The sequence below is a fragment of the Vanellus vanellus genome (genome assembly GCF_965231255.1).
Source record: "Vanellus vanellus genome assembly, chromosome: 6".
In the NCBI taxonomy this organism is placed as follows: Eukaryota; Metazoa; Chordata; class Aves; order Charadriiformes; family Charadriidae; genus Vanellus; species Vanellus vanellus.
In genome coordinates this window covers 5,239,216-5,254,211 of record NC_138911.1, presented here as the reverse complement: position 1 = coordinate 5,254,211, position 14,996 = coordinate 5,239,216, and the positions used below count along the sequence as shown (strand labels likewise).

The window sequence follows — 14,996 nt, the reverse complement described above, 5'->3', positions numbered from 1 at the left end:
CTCAGTTTTGCCGTTAAGAGGGGATTCAGTGCTTCTGTACTTCATATTGCAGATAGAGATAGTTTATTATTTCTTATTGTTATTTACTATCATCTTGTGATTCTTGGGTAGAAGGCTGTACTCAGATACAAAATATTACTTCTCCACAATTATTATCTCCATGCCAAAACTCTACAAATGAGCTGTGCGAAGCCGAATGGCAGTGTTGTTGGCCCAGCTGTAGTTAGTACCGCGTGTCGCTGAAGAGAAAAAATTGCACTTCTTGTTCTTCCTCCTACAGAACTCCTGATAAACATTTCAAATGGCAGCGGTGTAATTATCTTTGATTAGTGACTGTGCTAACTTTAAAATAAAAAAAAAAGTAAAGTAGATGTTGATTACCAAGCACTAATGTAGTGCTTTCATGCACAGCTATAATTCTACTCATGAATATACATTAATCTTATGCATCAGTTGTTATCTTTATCTATAATCAAAAGACACCAACCAATGCAGCTTCATTTTGTTTTATGAAACGTAAAGGAAGCATAGCAATGACCACAGCGCGGGATATTTCTGGATGATATAAAATCACTAAATGTCTTCCAAGCTTTTCTGTTTGAAATAAACCCCTGTATTTTTTTCCACAATCAAAATGTTTCAGCATAAACAGAGAAGGTAGCAACCGGAATAACACTGAGGGAGAAGAGAGTGCAAGTGGGTGTGAAAACAGAAGCTAGAAGCAGCAGGGCTGGGAAATTATGTGTGATGGGGAAATCAGGTAGTGCATTCCTGTGTAGTACATGAATGCTTAGCAGGAAAAAAATCTCCTGAATTAATCTGGGGAGAGGAGGGAGGAAGTGGCCTTCAGGTGAAAAGGTGTGAAAATAAAGTGCTTGGGGTAGGATTTATATCATGTAATGCTGATATCAACATTATTATCAACATCTGAACTAATTGTCTAAATTTCTTATCTAGTCAGAAGAAAGAAAAAGCTCCTTATGATTCTTTTCTTCTTGCGGTGAATATGTAAATACCAGCAGATGAGTTGTGCTCCAGAAATGCTCATTTCTCTCCGCTGACTCTCATGTGAGTTTACTTAACTAGCAAAAATGCAGATGGTTACAGTGGGGACTTCTCATTCTCAGGCTCCTCCCCAGCTCCAATACTATTACTGCGGTTGTTCTAAAGTTAAAAAATAGCAGTGAAAAGCTGCAATTAAAATCAGCAGGTTTCAAAGAAAACCTTGAGTGACAAGAAGTTCTAGAGAGCTTCTGCTCTGCTGCCATTTTTCAGTCTTTTACTGTATCCTAGCTCAGCACCGTGCGGGCTGAAATGCTGAGCTTGGCATCGCGTGTGCTGCTCCTGCTCATTTCCAGATCAGATTTAATTGTTGCATCCAGCGAGGAGGGGGCTCCCGAGAGACACGAGTGCTGCGGGGCTCAAAACCCCAGAAGAGCTCGTTGCCATAGTAGCCTCCCGTGGAGCGTTTGCTCCTTTGGTTGCTTTTCTGATACATCTCAATCTTGTGCTGTTTCAAAGTTAGTTTTTATTCCATAATGGGCTATATCACGTTTGATTGAACCTGTCAGATCTCCCTAACCAATTTTTAAAATATCAGTTTTCTTATGCAATGTGTTAGGGCAATCTAAATGTTTGAATCTAATTGGAAAGGTAAGAACAAGAGCTCAGTGAAAACCAATCTGGGAAGAGTATTGTCAGCAGATTAAGGGGTCTGTTCTGAGTCTTCATTTTCCACTCTCATTATTCTGCCTGATCTCTGGTGAAGCAAGGCAGGCGTGTGGGCTGTATTTCCAACCCAAATTTTTTCGACAGCCATGCGGCAGGCTCTTAAGATGGCAATTGATTGTAGCACTGTACAACTTAAACATGTCTGTGAACTGCAGTAACTGCGCGACTAGTCCCCTGGGTTTTCTAAAACAGATCTCAAAGTTTCTTACATCCATTCCGTGTTTTCCTGCGGAGCTGAATCTGACAAAATGCTCTCTTTGCAGTGACGAGGCTCATAGCGCTCATCATTGCAGCAGGGACAAAGACACAGGGCTTCTGCTCACCTTCAAGGAACAATGCAGAAAGGTTTTTGCGTTTCACAGTATATCGCTTCACCACACAATTCAGTCCCATCAAGTTGTATATGAGAAATGGTCATTTTCATCACTCTGAAGGGGTAAAGCCAACTGCCTAATCTTTTCATATGGGTCTTACTTGTACCTGTCACATTGAAGTGCAAAATGTCACATTATTGCTTCCCCAAAAGGCACTGTGGGTAATTCTTACTGATAGCAAAGGGAGGGGAAAATATGGTTTCAAAGCAAGTTCTGCGAGCTGTTTTGTGACAATGGAGATTAAAAGGTATTCACAAGAAGAGCGGTGCGATTTCCTCTACTGGCACGGTTTGGCTGCATGGTTTTAAGTGGACTTGGCGTTTCGCAAGGAGGAATAAAATTGTTTTGTACTTGTCTTTAAAAAGGGCTAGACCAAGGGAATAATGAGGTAGAATTGGGAAGCACCGAGGGTTCAAGGTTACTGCCTGCATATGTTTAGTCCGTCAAGATAAGGCCGGGAAGCACTTGGTTCTGATTTTCCTTTCAGTAATTTCACATCTATTTGCTAACTCTGAATGCAGTAGTAAGACTCCTATTTTAAATGAATATGAGATGAGTTTCAGGTCTTATTCACAATTCTGACTTCACAGCTCAGGCCTGTCGCTACTGAAAGATTGAAGAAATGTACAGGAATGATTCATTCCGAAGAATAAAAGCCCACAATGAAAACCCAAGCCAGCAGGTCTGTAGGATGCTCGAGCCTTGCCCAGCATACTAGGTTATCTTTGAATTCAGCACAAATTGTATTTTTTTTCCAGGTGACAACCAGGACACGGCTTTTCAAGGTCAGAGAACTGGTAAAGCTCATCCAGCCATTCTCTTTCTTAAACATTTTGGGAGATGGGAGGGAGCATAGGAAAGCTGTTGCCTTTGTGACATTCTCAGTTTGTTAAACTAGAATCACAGTTATATCTGGCCCCGTTTTTAGACTTCTTTATTCTTCCCAGATTTCCAATTTAAGCCGGTGACTGAAGGCAGCAAAATGCCGGTTTTACAGCAACGACAAGAGAGCTGAGTTCAGCTAGTTTTTCATTTTAAATCATCCTACGCCCCCAAACTGAATTTACGTTGGGCCTGAATCCAGTCTGAATAAGACTCTTGACCTTTCTGAGATTATCATGGCATAGGGCGGGCAGGTTTTCTCAAATTCATTGCATTATACATGTAAAAAGAAAAAGGTACAGATGCTTTGTTGGAGTTACTGTTTCTGGGAATGTACTTTTAAACTACTTCTAGTCTGATTTAATATTCACGTGGACAACATATTTCCTTTGTCTGCAAAATACAGTTGTACCCATGCAGCTAATTTGATTTCTAAATATCTTGTTAAACCAAGCAGAATTTTTCTCCCTTCTTCTCATTAACTGAGTTTGGTATGTAATTGTTGATATTTTCTACATGGTGGCAACATGCCTCTAATGATGGGGTTATGACACTAACTCAGTTGGATTTAACATAACACTTTACAGTCAGTGGCTTTGAAATCAGGAACATCGTGAAAATAAAGAAGATTAAAACCAATTGGACTTCTTTTTTTTTTTTTTTCCCCCTAGTTGCCATAATAAAGCCTGATATTGCCTGACGTTGCAGGCACTAACACAGAGCACCGCAAAGCCTGACCTTGCTTCTGTAGGTGCAGAGGACTTTGGGACTCAAGAAAACGGTGCGTGTTTGCTCTCCTATGCAGAACAGAGCACGTTATCCCCTGGGGCTCTACAGAAAGACCTGCTTTTTTGTGTGCCAAAAAAGGAATAGAATTCATGTGCCTTCTAGTATATGGGATGTCAAGTTTTCTCACATAACAGTTAGTGCAAACAAAGGTTCATAAATCGGTGTTTTAAAGTATATCAGTTAACCATATGTTCAGAGTATGTATATGAATGCAATTTGACTTTGTCACATTGGACAAAGCCTGATTATTTATGAGTCAGAGAGGCAAAAATCATAACATAATTGCACTTGCAAAACAAATGTGCTATTGTTTGACTAATGTTCGTTTAGAGCAACCCTTCCTGAATAAGCAAGTAGAATATTTATACATTCAAACCTCTGTGTCTAATTGTGTTTGTGCGTGTAGTTACATATTGCAATTACTGTTCATTGACGCTATGCGTGCATTTTTTATAATCTGACTCCATAAATTCCTATCTCTAATTTTATTGCCTGTCACAGATGTATCTGAGGCTTGTGTATATATATAGATAAAATTACTTCTAACTAAAGGTGGCACAGTCAGACCCACTGGTTATGTACTGGTTTCTCTTCAGGAAAGGGTCATTTGGTAAATGAATAAACCAAGAGAAAAGTCAGTCACTGACCATCGCACAAGTAAGTGACATAAAGAATGCTCCCACGAAGAATCAGAAGGAGAGACTGAGCCTTAAAGTTTGAGATGGGTATTGGTAGTAGCTGGGATTTTTCCTTGACTAATGGCAATTCATTAAGCTCTGAGCTTCAGATGACACTGAGTCTCAACACAAGCATATCCCACGCAGATCCCAATTACTAGAGAAACCCCCATTGACTCCTTTTGATGTACACACACGAAGGAAACTGTAGTACTGCAGAAACCACTGCCTATGATTGTGGCTAGTGAATTTTCTTGTAACTGCAAAATGCACAAAGCTCAACTGATTTTCATTTTTTTTAAATGGCTAAATAGAGATTCTCCAAAGCCTTCTCAGAGTCTGGCTAGTTAAGCCTGCAGAGTCCTACTTGTCCGCCAACTAGGATACCTCGGTGCTCATCCAGTGAGCCAACATATAAGTCTTTTCTTTAGTGAGCAGCATGGTGCTTAATCTCCAGCAGGATTCAGAAATGAAATTTTCCCTTCCCCATAACACCTGCAAAGACTGATCAAATGAATACTCTTAGAACAGAAAGCCAGGTGAGATTTCGTACTGAACACAGGGGAAAGGAAGAGGAAACGTGCTGTGTATTTCCCTTCTTTTTTACTTACAACCTGGTGTTTATAGCTTCCACACGGAGGATGAGAAACTGAGCTTCAAATCCTCCTATTGTTTGTTTAAAGCAGGAGGCTGCTTCTAGGAGCATGAGCTTGCACGGTCTGAGATAAAGTTCTTAAAATTTCTGCTATCGAAGTCTTCCTGCAGCCCTTTCCTTCTTAGGAGGTGAAACTTAAGCCCATCTCCTTAGGATTCCCTGCCAAGAGTTTAGATAATTGAGAGTGCCAGTTTCTCTGGATTAATACAATTTTAGCACTTGTATCGGGAAGATTATGGAGTGGACAATAGCAGGGCACTTAGGGTTAGGTGTGGGGAAGCTGTGCCTAGCTCTCTTACATGGACCTAGTTACTGAGATTGCTTTAGTCCCCCATCAGTAAAAATGCAGTTGGTGTCTCAGAGATTTTAACTTATACAACAGTCCATAGTAGGAAATGCAGAAAAAATGTTTCCAGTATAAATCAGAGGTTAAAGGGGAGTGAACAAAATGCAAAATGAAACTGCTTAGGACACAGTGGTGAACGCATCTATTCATGCATAGATTTTTTTATCTCAGTGATTGTGAGAATTGGGATGTCTTCAGCATGTGATCTCTCCTCTAAAATGATGGAACTGTCATAGTTGCCTAAAACCTGATTCGCTTCTGTTTAAGATGGAGGATGCAGTCAGCTACTGCATCGCCCACTTCTGCTCAGCTCTGGGTGTGGAACATCCTGAGAGAATAGCAGGACAATAAGGATGCATCTAGATTGTATGCTTATTTTCTTTCTCAGCTGGAAAGAAAAATAAACCTTTAAAGGGACCCTGTAATAAGCATAAGGTAGTAATCAGAATCATAGAATAGAATCATGGAATAGTTTGGGTTGGAAGGGACTTTTAAAGGTCTTCTAGTCTAACCCATCTGCAACGAGCAGGGACATCTTCAACTAGATCAGGTTGCTCAGAGCCCCATCCAACCTGACCTTGAACACTTCCAGGGACGGGGCATTTACCACCGTTCTGGGCAACCTAGGGCAGTGTTTCACCACTGTCAGTGTAAAACAATTCCATTCTTCCTTATATCTAGTCTAAATCTACCCTCTTTTAGTTTAAAACTATTACTCCTTGTCCTATCGCAACAGGCCCTGATAAAAAGTTTGTACCCATCCTTATAAGCCCCCTTTAAGTACTGGCGATAAGGTCTCCCCAGAGTCTTCTCTTCTCCAGGCTGAACAACCCCAACTCTCTCAGCCAGTCCTCGTAGGAGGGGGCTCCTTTCCAAGTTCAGCTCCAGCTGCGCCTTGGTCCTCTTGACCCCATCCCTACACAACCAGGCAGCATCCCTGTACTCTTCCCAGGGTACCTGTCCCTGCTTCCGCTGCCTGTGCATCTCTTTCTTGTCCTTTAGTTTGACCAACAGATCTCGACTCAGCCATGCTGATCTCTTGGCCTTCCTTTCCTTAGGATTGAGAGCTCTAGCACTCTATGGAAAGCATCCTTAAAGATCTGCCAGCTCTGTTCTGCTCCCTTGACCCGAGGGCAGTTTCTCAGGGCATCCTATTGACTAACTCCTTGAAGAGCTGGAATTTTGCTTTCCTAAAATTCAAATTCCTGGCTTTACTCTTTCCCTGACCCATATCCCTCAGGACTGCAAAATGCACCAGTGCATGATAGCTGCAACCCAGACTGCCTCCAATCTTGACGTCACCGATTAGCTCACTTACATTGGTGACCAGCATGTCCAGTATCACATCCCCTCTGGTAGGGCTCTCTATTGCTTGGCTTAAGAAGTTATGCTCAGTGCATTTCAGGAGTCTCCTGGGTTGCCTACAGTTTACTGTTGGGGTGGTTGAAGTCCTCCAGCAGGATGAGAGCCTTCAAGTGCCATGCTTCCTGTAAGTAGACTTTGTCAATAGGCTTCTCTTGATTGGGCAGCCTGTAGTAGCCACCAACCACAAGGTTCCCTTTGTTGCCTCCATTTCTAATTCTTACCCATAAACTTTCAACCTGCTTATGGCTATTTTTAAACCAATGCTCGTGGTTTAATCTTGATCATTCAATACCTTTTTGTGCTGTCTGTAGTAGGAGAATTATAAGTTGTCACCCAGGTAGTGTGTTTCTAATGGTCACAAAAATGTGATTATAACTTCCTTTCCATCCACATCCATTTACACACATGTTCAAGATACTATAGTAGGCCTTAGATAATTCATACCTCTTTTAACTTTAGAGCCCATAGCAAACTTTGTGCATTTTTTTTTGTGTATGTAGTTTTATTGGTTTAAAAACTTATGGAGCGGGATGTTTTCTGTTTTGTTTGGGAAAAGGCACCCTGTTCAATTTTTAAGCAATGGCCTAGACTCTTTATATGAATGTCACATTATGATCTAAAAACTACTATGGTCTTCTCAAAAAATCTGTAGTATCAGAGAAGGAAAATTTTCGCAGTTTGGGTCTCCATTCCCCACCAAAAAACATATGTATGGCTTGCACTATGCAGAAAAAGGAATGTACCCCAACTGAAACTGTGAACATTGTTTGCTTGCATTTATAATTGTAAGGTGGAACAGATGGTGACAGCTTAGTTGAATGTGAACAGTCCATTGAAATAATCTAAATTGTCAAGCTATTCTTCTATAGAAAGCAGTCTATGCACCATTCGAACAAATTGAAAGTAGCCTTCACGTTATTGAATCAGTTGGAATTGCCTTACGTTGTGAGTTATTCTGGGCTTACAGGGTTTTGCAGAGTATAAGCTGTTTCATTTTAGTAGCTGTGAATGCTCCAAAGCCAGGGAAAAAGTCTCGCAAGTTAACGGAAAATCCATAACCATTCTACTCTCTGACTCATTTTGCTGTAGAAAAACTTCTGGGCAGATATCTAATGAGATTAACAGCATTAACAACAATGTCATGTCTTCAGTTTTAAGCCCAAGGACAGTCTGCTCTTATCAATAGGCTCCAGATCTGCAAGGCAAGGCAGTAGCCCACATCAAAACAAGCTCCATCAAAAATATTCTTTTCTACTTCTGTTAACGTAATGTGTTTACACTCAGCATTTTGAAAGCAGGTGGTGGAGTGTCTTTGTGTAGGCACGGCGTGCAGAATGAGAGTAGGCTGTTTGATTTTCGTGTGACAGATTAAACTTTCAGAGTCTCTATGCACTATTTCAGAAGCAGGTAAGGCACTGACGGCTGCTTATGAAGGCCCTGCTTCACGAGCATACCTCTGTGTAAGGGACCGAGGCTCTCCTAGGCGAAGCAAGAAGAATAATGTACTTGCAGGACCAGTGTGCACAATAAAAAACTCAATTGCATTGAGCAGAGCACTATCTGAGACAGTCTCTAGTGATCTTAAGGAGAGGCTGTGACTTAAATCCTACCCAGGAAAGTAAGGAGGGCTTTGAGATATAAGGAGTTGCTGGGAGGTAACTTGCTGCTGACATACTCAACCAGTTTGTTTTGTGATAAACTTCCATGTGCGTGCTCTTTTCCTGTGATAAATTTGATGAATGCAAGGCAGTTTGTTTCTTTTTCATGCCGTTATGACTCTCTCTGATCAGGGATCTAAACACTTAATTTTTCTATTATTCCACAGTAGATGTTTCTGTGCCTGTGCCATTTTACTTTCTTGGATTCCTCTCCTGCATGAAGTTAGGTGTATACGTGGCTCCCATCCCTCCTCAAAAATGAGATGCCAGTGTCACCCTCTACCCACATGCCACAATACTCATCTGATATTTTGATATCCCTGTCCCACCTGGTCAGGAGCAGAGATTTGAACCAAGTGGTCCAATACTAAAATGAATGTCCCAACTATGACATTACACATGATTTTGAGCAGAGGTCGTAGAATCATAGAATGGTTTGGGTTGCAATGGGCCTTAAAGATCACCTAGTTCCAACCCCTCTGCCATGGACAGGGACCCCTCCCACCAGCCCAGGTTGCTCAAAGCCCCGACCAGCCTGGCCTTGAACACCTCCAGGGATGGGGCAGCCACAACTTCCCTGGGCAACCTGGGCCAGTGTCTCACCACCCTCACAGTGAAGAATTTCTTCCTGATATCTAATCTAAATCTCCCCTCTTTCAGTTTAAAACTGTTACCACTCGTCCTATCACTACACTCCCTGATCAAGAGTCCCTCCCCATCTTTCATGTAGGCCCTCTTTAGGTACTGGAAGGGGCTATTAGGTCTCCCAGGAGCCTTCTCTTCTCCAGGCTGAACAGCCCCAACTCTCTCAGCCTGTCTTCATAGGAGACGTGCTGCAGCCCTCGGATCATCCTCGTGGCCCTCCTCTGGACTCGTTCTGTCCTTCTTGTCTTGGAGGCTCCAGAGCTGGATGCAGTACTCCAGGTGGGGTCCTTTTGAATATCACCTTTAGAAATTACTCTACTGAGTATTTAACCAAATAGCCACTGGAAGTTTACTGGAACGTCCAGAGCCAGTGAAGTAACTTCTGTTTTCACCTCCAAATTGCATGTGAACAGAGGAAAAATCTCAAATATTTATTTCATCCCTCTTTAACTAGGAATTGCACATCTGTTTCTTATATGTGGAACTGATAATTTATAAGATGAAAAAGGGGATAAGTTGGACATAGCAACCTATTGTTTCAGTTTTAATCCATTTATGGGTTAGAACTTTTTCTTTCCTGTATTTCTGGGGGAGTGCTGAGTACTTGCAAAAATACACTAAGGTTTCAAAATTGAGGTGGAAAACTTTTCCTAAATTACTGCTCAAAAAGAGTGAACAAATATCTTGGCATATTCAGCTATTTTCTAGTCCCAGATAATTAATCCTTCATTCTGAATGGCTAGCGAAGGTCTAACATTACTATTCTTTAAATAACATACAGCATATTCTTAAAGAATTGTAAGGACATAGATAAATTTTGCATGCTGCATTCATTTAGCCTTTTAAATTGCATTTAGCAGTGGTCAACAGCCGATGTATATAGCCCTTTGCATATTTTTTTAATTAATATAAGAAAGCTAATATTTTTCCTTTCGACACTTTTGACTTTAAGTCAAATGGAAGCAGGAGCAAGCCCCGGATAAGTAGATGGTTTTCTTAGTACTGTGCTTAGAAAAGGGTGAAATTACTTCCACTGGTGGCATTCATAGTTGGTCTACGTGTCCCATGAAGACTACCTGTTAACAACCCTTGTCTGAGCCTAAACAGATATAAAAGATAACATTCCTATATTTTGCATGTATATATGTCTGTGTGGTTGTGTGCGTAAATAAAATTATCTTCAGGCTCTTTCTTTTATCTTGAATACAAAAATGACTGTGTTGCTCAACTGATAAGGTAAAATGCTATTTCAAAATTCACATGCAGAGGTTGTCAAGATATCTCTGAAGAATAAACATACCTCCTTGGCCATTGGATTTAATAAACACAGGGAAAACATCAGTTTGCTAGCCTGTAGCACATTCTAAGCCTGCATAAAGAAAAGGAAGCTTAACTTATCATCATAATTGCAGTTCCTTGACTTAAATAAAAAAAAATACTGTGAATTGTAACACAAGGGCTTGTTATAAGGACTTTCCTCTTTTAGAAGGAAAGGAAACCCTACTGACTAGTATGATTTGTTGTAGATACCTTTTTGCCATTTGAAAAGGGCTTCTATAGATATTTCAGACATAGATTCCCCTGAAAACCCACCAAGTTGTGTTTTTGAAAGAAATGCGAGCCCTAGAAACAAGAGATGCTTTCAGGCACCTTTTTGGTTTGGTACTGTTACGCACGCAGCTCTGTGTTACAATAGGGAAAGAATGTTAACATGAATGAGAACTGAGAACAGAAATGCAATAAAAATGGAAATTAAATAAAAACAAGATTAGATCTATTTAATAAATGCAAAACCTGGGTCCCTTCAATCCCGGGAGCCAAAGTGAGGATAGAGAAAGGCAAGTCCTTCAGTTATTCATGGATACACATCAGCAGCGAGCAATTATTGCCTTTGGTTATAAGGATTCAGTTGGCACTGAGCACTTAAACCAGATGTCTTTTTCAAAAAGAATCTATATAACTTTGACAAGACATTAGCACCTATCCCCGGTTATCTCAATATTGGATCCAAGGTGTCATCCAGGAGAACATTTGTATTATAGTTGTGGCCAAAATAAAATATAGTGAGTTATAGTAATGTTTATGTGGAATAGTGCTCCCTATACACATATGCCTCCTCTTTGTTACGGTTTAATCATAATTTCATTGCAACAAGATTCAACAAGGAATCATTTTAGGAGAAAACTCCATTTGTCCCTCCCTACTGTGAAGGTCTGATTCAATCTTCTCTCTTATAAACTGGATAATTGTAAAGAGGCCAATGATTCAGACTTCTCACAAGAACATATAAGTATCTTTAAATTGCCACGAAGAGTATTCCATAAATACATGAAGGGAGAGAAAAACAAAAAACCTCGCTGCTTATTGAGAGTGATAACAAAAGAAATTAGGTTCAGTTAGTCATTTAAATTCTCCAGTATGTTTTTCTTTCCAATGTATTCGCAGGAGATTTGCATTTCTTCCTATCTCAGAGTAGCTTATCTGTCTCTCTAAGCTTTTGTTTTCACCCTCTGTTTTCTTTATATCCAATTTTAGCGTGCTTTGACACTCCTTTTCAAATAAAAATGTAAAACATTGGATTAATGAATTAGATGAAGTGTTCAGCTTGCTATCTGCTCCTGTCTGTTGTGAGCTTAAAACTTTATTGGGAATGCAGAATTAAATAGAGACCTTAATGAAGTTTATGCAGAATCATCCTTCCTTCTTCCAGAAGCTGCTCTATAAAGTCCACCGGGGCAAGTCTGCCACGTGATACAAGCAAAGTCTCATTTAAGACTGCAGTGATGACAGATGTACCCTTCTTTTACCTTAAATTCCCAAACTTTCTAGACAAGCATGCAAAAGCAAACTAGACACACAGCCTGGGGCCGCACATAGCATAACAAAGCAACCTTGTTTGCAAGACTTGCAGGATGGAGCTTCGGCTAATACAGGCTCTCATAGCTACGGCGACAGTCACTGGTCCTTCCAGGTAAGGAAGGCTCCTCGGTGGAAGGCATATCGTATTGCGTATGTTTTATTGCTTCTAGAGACAAGTTTCACTCAATTTGGCTTTCTTTACTTTGCCTTTTCGTAGTCAGGCCACTTCCAGAGGACAGAAAAGTACTTTTAATATATTCTAACCTGGGGCATGAGGACCCAAAGGTGGTTGCCACCATTTTCTCTTCTCCTTCAGTGCTACTGAAATAGCAAAGGTAGGATGCTGACCTTAAAGGTTAAGTTATTGCTTTGTAGAATAGAAGAATACACTTCTTGTTCCCAACAGTCCCACACTCAAAAAGATTGCATATTTTCAGGCATTTAAGTTTTACCTCTCTCATCCAAAATCATAAGGTTATAGACAGGCGCTAAAGATTGTACTCATGAAACTGTTGAAAAATCAATCTTAGCTTGATAGCTAGATCATTTGGTATAAGTGATTTTTCTTTTAATCTTGTTTAGGACTACGAGGTACACAATATCAGCCAGCCAAAGCAGGTATTTAAGGATCTTCAGAGCATCTGATGGTTTGTGTCATGCTGAGTGAAACGGAAAATTGCTACTGCTAAACTAGAGGTCTATAATTCTGTCTAGAGTTTTAAGCCAAGAATACCAAGTTTTTAGATTGACTAATGAAGAGGGTGACAAGTCACAGATAGCTTGTACTGTCAGTTAAATGACACCCAAAATAGGCCAGGTATGTCAGGGGGATGTTATTCCTGGTTCTCATGTAATCCTTGTGGACTTTTCCGTGGAAGTTTAATTAATACCCCTGGTAAACACAGGGCCTGGCAAAGGTCATTTGAAATATTTACTCTTGTTAGCAACTATATAGCAAAGGATGCATGTTCAATATATTCTGCCTGAACTATTTCAGAAAAATGTCATTTGGGCTTTGGGGATAGACTGCTGCCTCATTAAGGTTAGCGAAAAAGGAAGGCTTGGTTCTCCTGCAGACTGACACAAAACAATGCTATTTTTTCCCCCCTCTGGTCCAAAATAGCAGACCTTTAAACCATAAGAAATTTGAACCTACTGTATTAATAAGCATACTCCCGGAATTTGATTCATAAACTCTTATAAAAAAAGCCCCAAACCAACCAACTAGAGATAATAAGACCAGTTCAATAAACAATATAGATCAAAACTTATTCCAAGTAATAAAAATCTACAAATGTAATTGAGAAAACTGTTGGGTTGCAAAAGGTGGTGCCACAGTAATAAACACTTCAGGATCCCAATTCATTTGTGACGGTGACACCTCGGTGACTCACAGCAGTTGTGAGTAAGTGAAACACAAAGGTTATAATCTGGCTCCCTGAGAAAACGGATTAATCTGTCTGGAGTCCCACCTCTCAGAGCCTGTAAATCTACTGGATTAACAAATTAAAATCAGGGGATGCAATAATATTGTACCTGCCACGGGAAGTCTATATGCCCAGACAGCCAAGTAAGCAAACACAACTTATAGCCCATATGTCTTCTGCCTCAAGCCATTATTTGTTGCCTTGGAGAGAATCAGCACAGATTGGTTCCTCCTGTACAGGCTTCCCAAGTACATCCTCTCTGCAGCTTGTTTCTACCTCTGTGCTCTGGCACAATAAGGTAAAAGAATTTTTTTTTTCTTTTTCTTTCTTCTTTAGGAACATATCCTTTCAAACAATAAATGAGCATCCAAGAAAACAACACTTTGCATTTGAAATATAAATCTGGAGGGGGGAAAAAAAAAAGCAACAAATTAAATCCTCCTCTTCTCTAGCAAAGAATACTGCTTTTGTCTTAGTGAACATCCTTTATCATTCAGATATGTTGCTGCAGCACTCAGCCCTGCCAAACATCTATTCAAAGGGAATTCCTTTTGATTTTCCTTTTATTCCATACCTCATACAATGTTCCAGGACAGCAGTCATTACCTAAATGATTATTCAGCTGGATAGTCCCACCATTATCTTAATTGTTCATCCAACCTTGATGCAATATTTGCACCAGTGCTTATTTCAAAACTCCATTTGCAGCTACTGGGTGGAAATAAAAAGCTTTAACCTTAGGGCAGAAACAGCAAAGGAAAAAATCTTATTTTAAAGATTTAAAGGATATTAAAAAGAGTGGAGAAAAGAGGGAGGAGCAAATGTTGTGGTTATTAGTAACCTTCTTCAATCAATTTTAACACTGATTGAAGAGATACTGTAAGATGCTGATACATATGCATATTCTGAAGCTTAAGGTTTGGAATCTTTTATCTGAGGTCTTCCCTAACTTTTGCAGGAAAGGATATTTCTATTATATATATGTATTGTATGTATTTGGTCATGGGTATTGCTGATGTTTTAAACCTATCTTTTATGAAAGGATCATCTATTAAAAAGAGTATAGTGCTTCTGACAACTTTTTAGTTGTGAGTTAATAGCATATATTGATGAAAAATCCTTCTGCAGGCACGTCTGCACCAATTCATAGAAAATAAAATTTGAAGCAAAGGAAAATCTAAGAAAAGACCAGACAATCTGCAGAAAATTGGAACCAGTGGGATTAGCTGATTAAAGAATTATTACTGCTGTAACTGTATTTTATGAGGAGGTTAGGTGTGCTGTTTCTCATCACTCATAATGTGTCAACACTACTACTTTCTTCTTTAGTTGTCCTTTACGTTCTTCCAGTTTATAGATTGCCTTTGGGAAGAAGCACGAGGGAGGTGACAGCAGGGAGTAGGTTTTTTCCTTCTCTGCTATACTTTAGTAACAGCTTCAGCAAAACAGCAGTCTGTGGAAGTTTACCTCCATTGTTCTGCTGAAGTCTGAGCCTCTGATGTCTTCCCCTGCATGCACATACACGCCGCTCCTAGCAGGACTGCAAAAATGAAAATGTAGTTAGTATACCTTTCCCGGGGGAGTGCAA

At 40.1% G+C, this 14,996-nt stretch overlaps 1 long non-coding RNA gene across 1 annotated transcript; it reads left to right on the top strand.

Moving 5' to 3' along the window:
* Window positions 1-2,664: 2,664 nt before the first annotated feature.
* LOC309673214 lies at window positions 2,665-3,757 on the top strand. Its single transcript, XR_014269298.1, has 3 exons — window positions 2,665-2,787; window positions 2,864-2,890; window positions 3,659-3,757. It is a non-coding gene; the product is annotated as an uncharacterized lncRNA (long non-coding RNA).
* The last annotated feature ends 11,239 nt before the right edge of the window (window positions 3,758-14,996 follow it).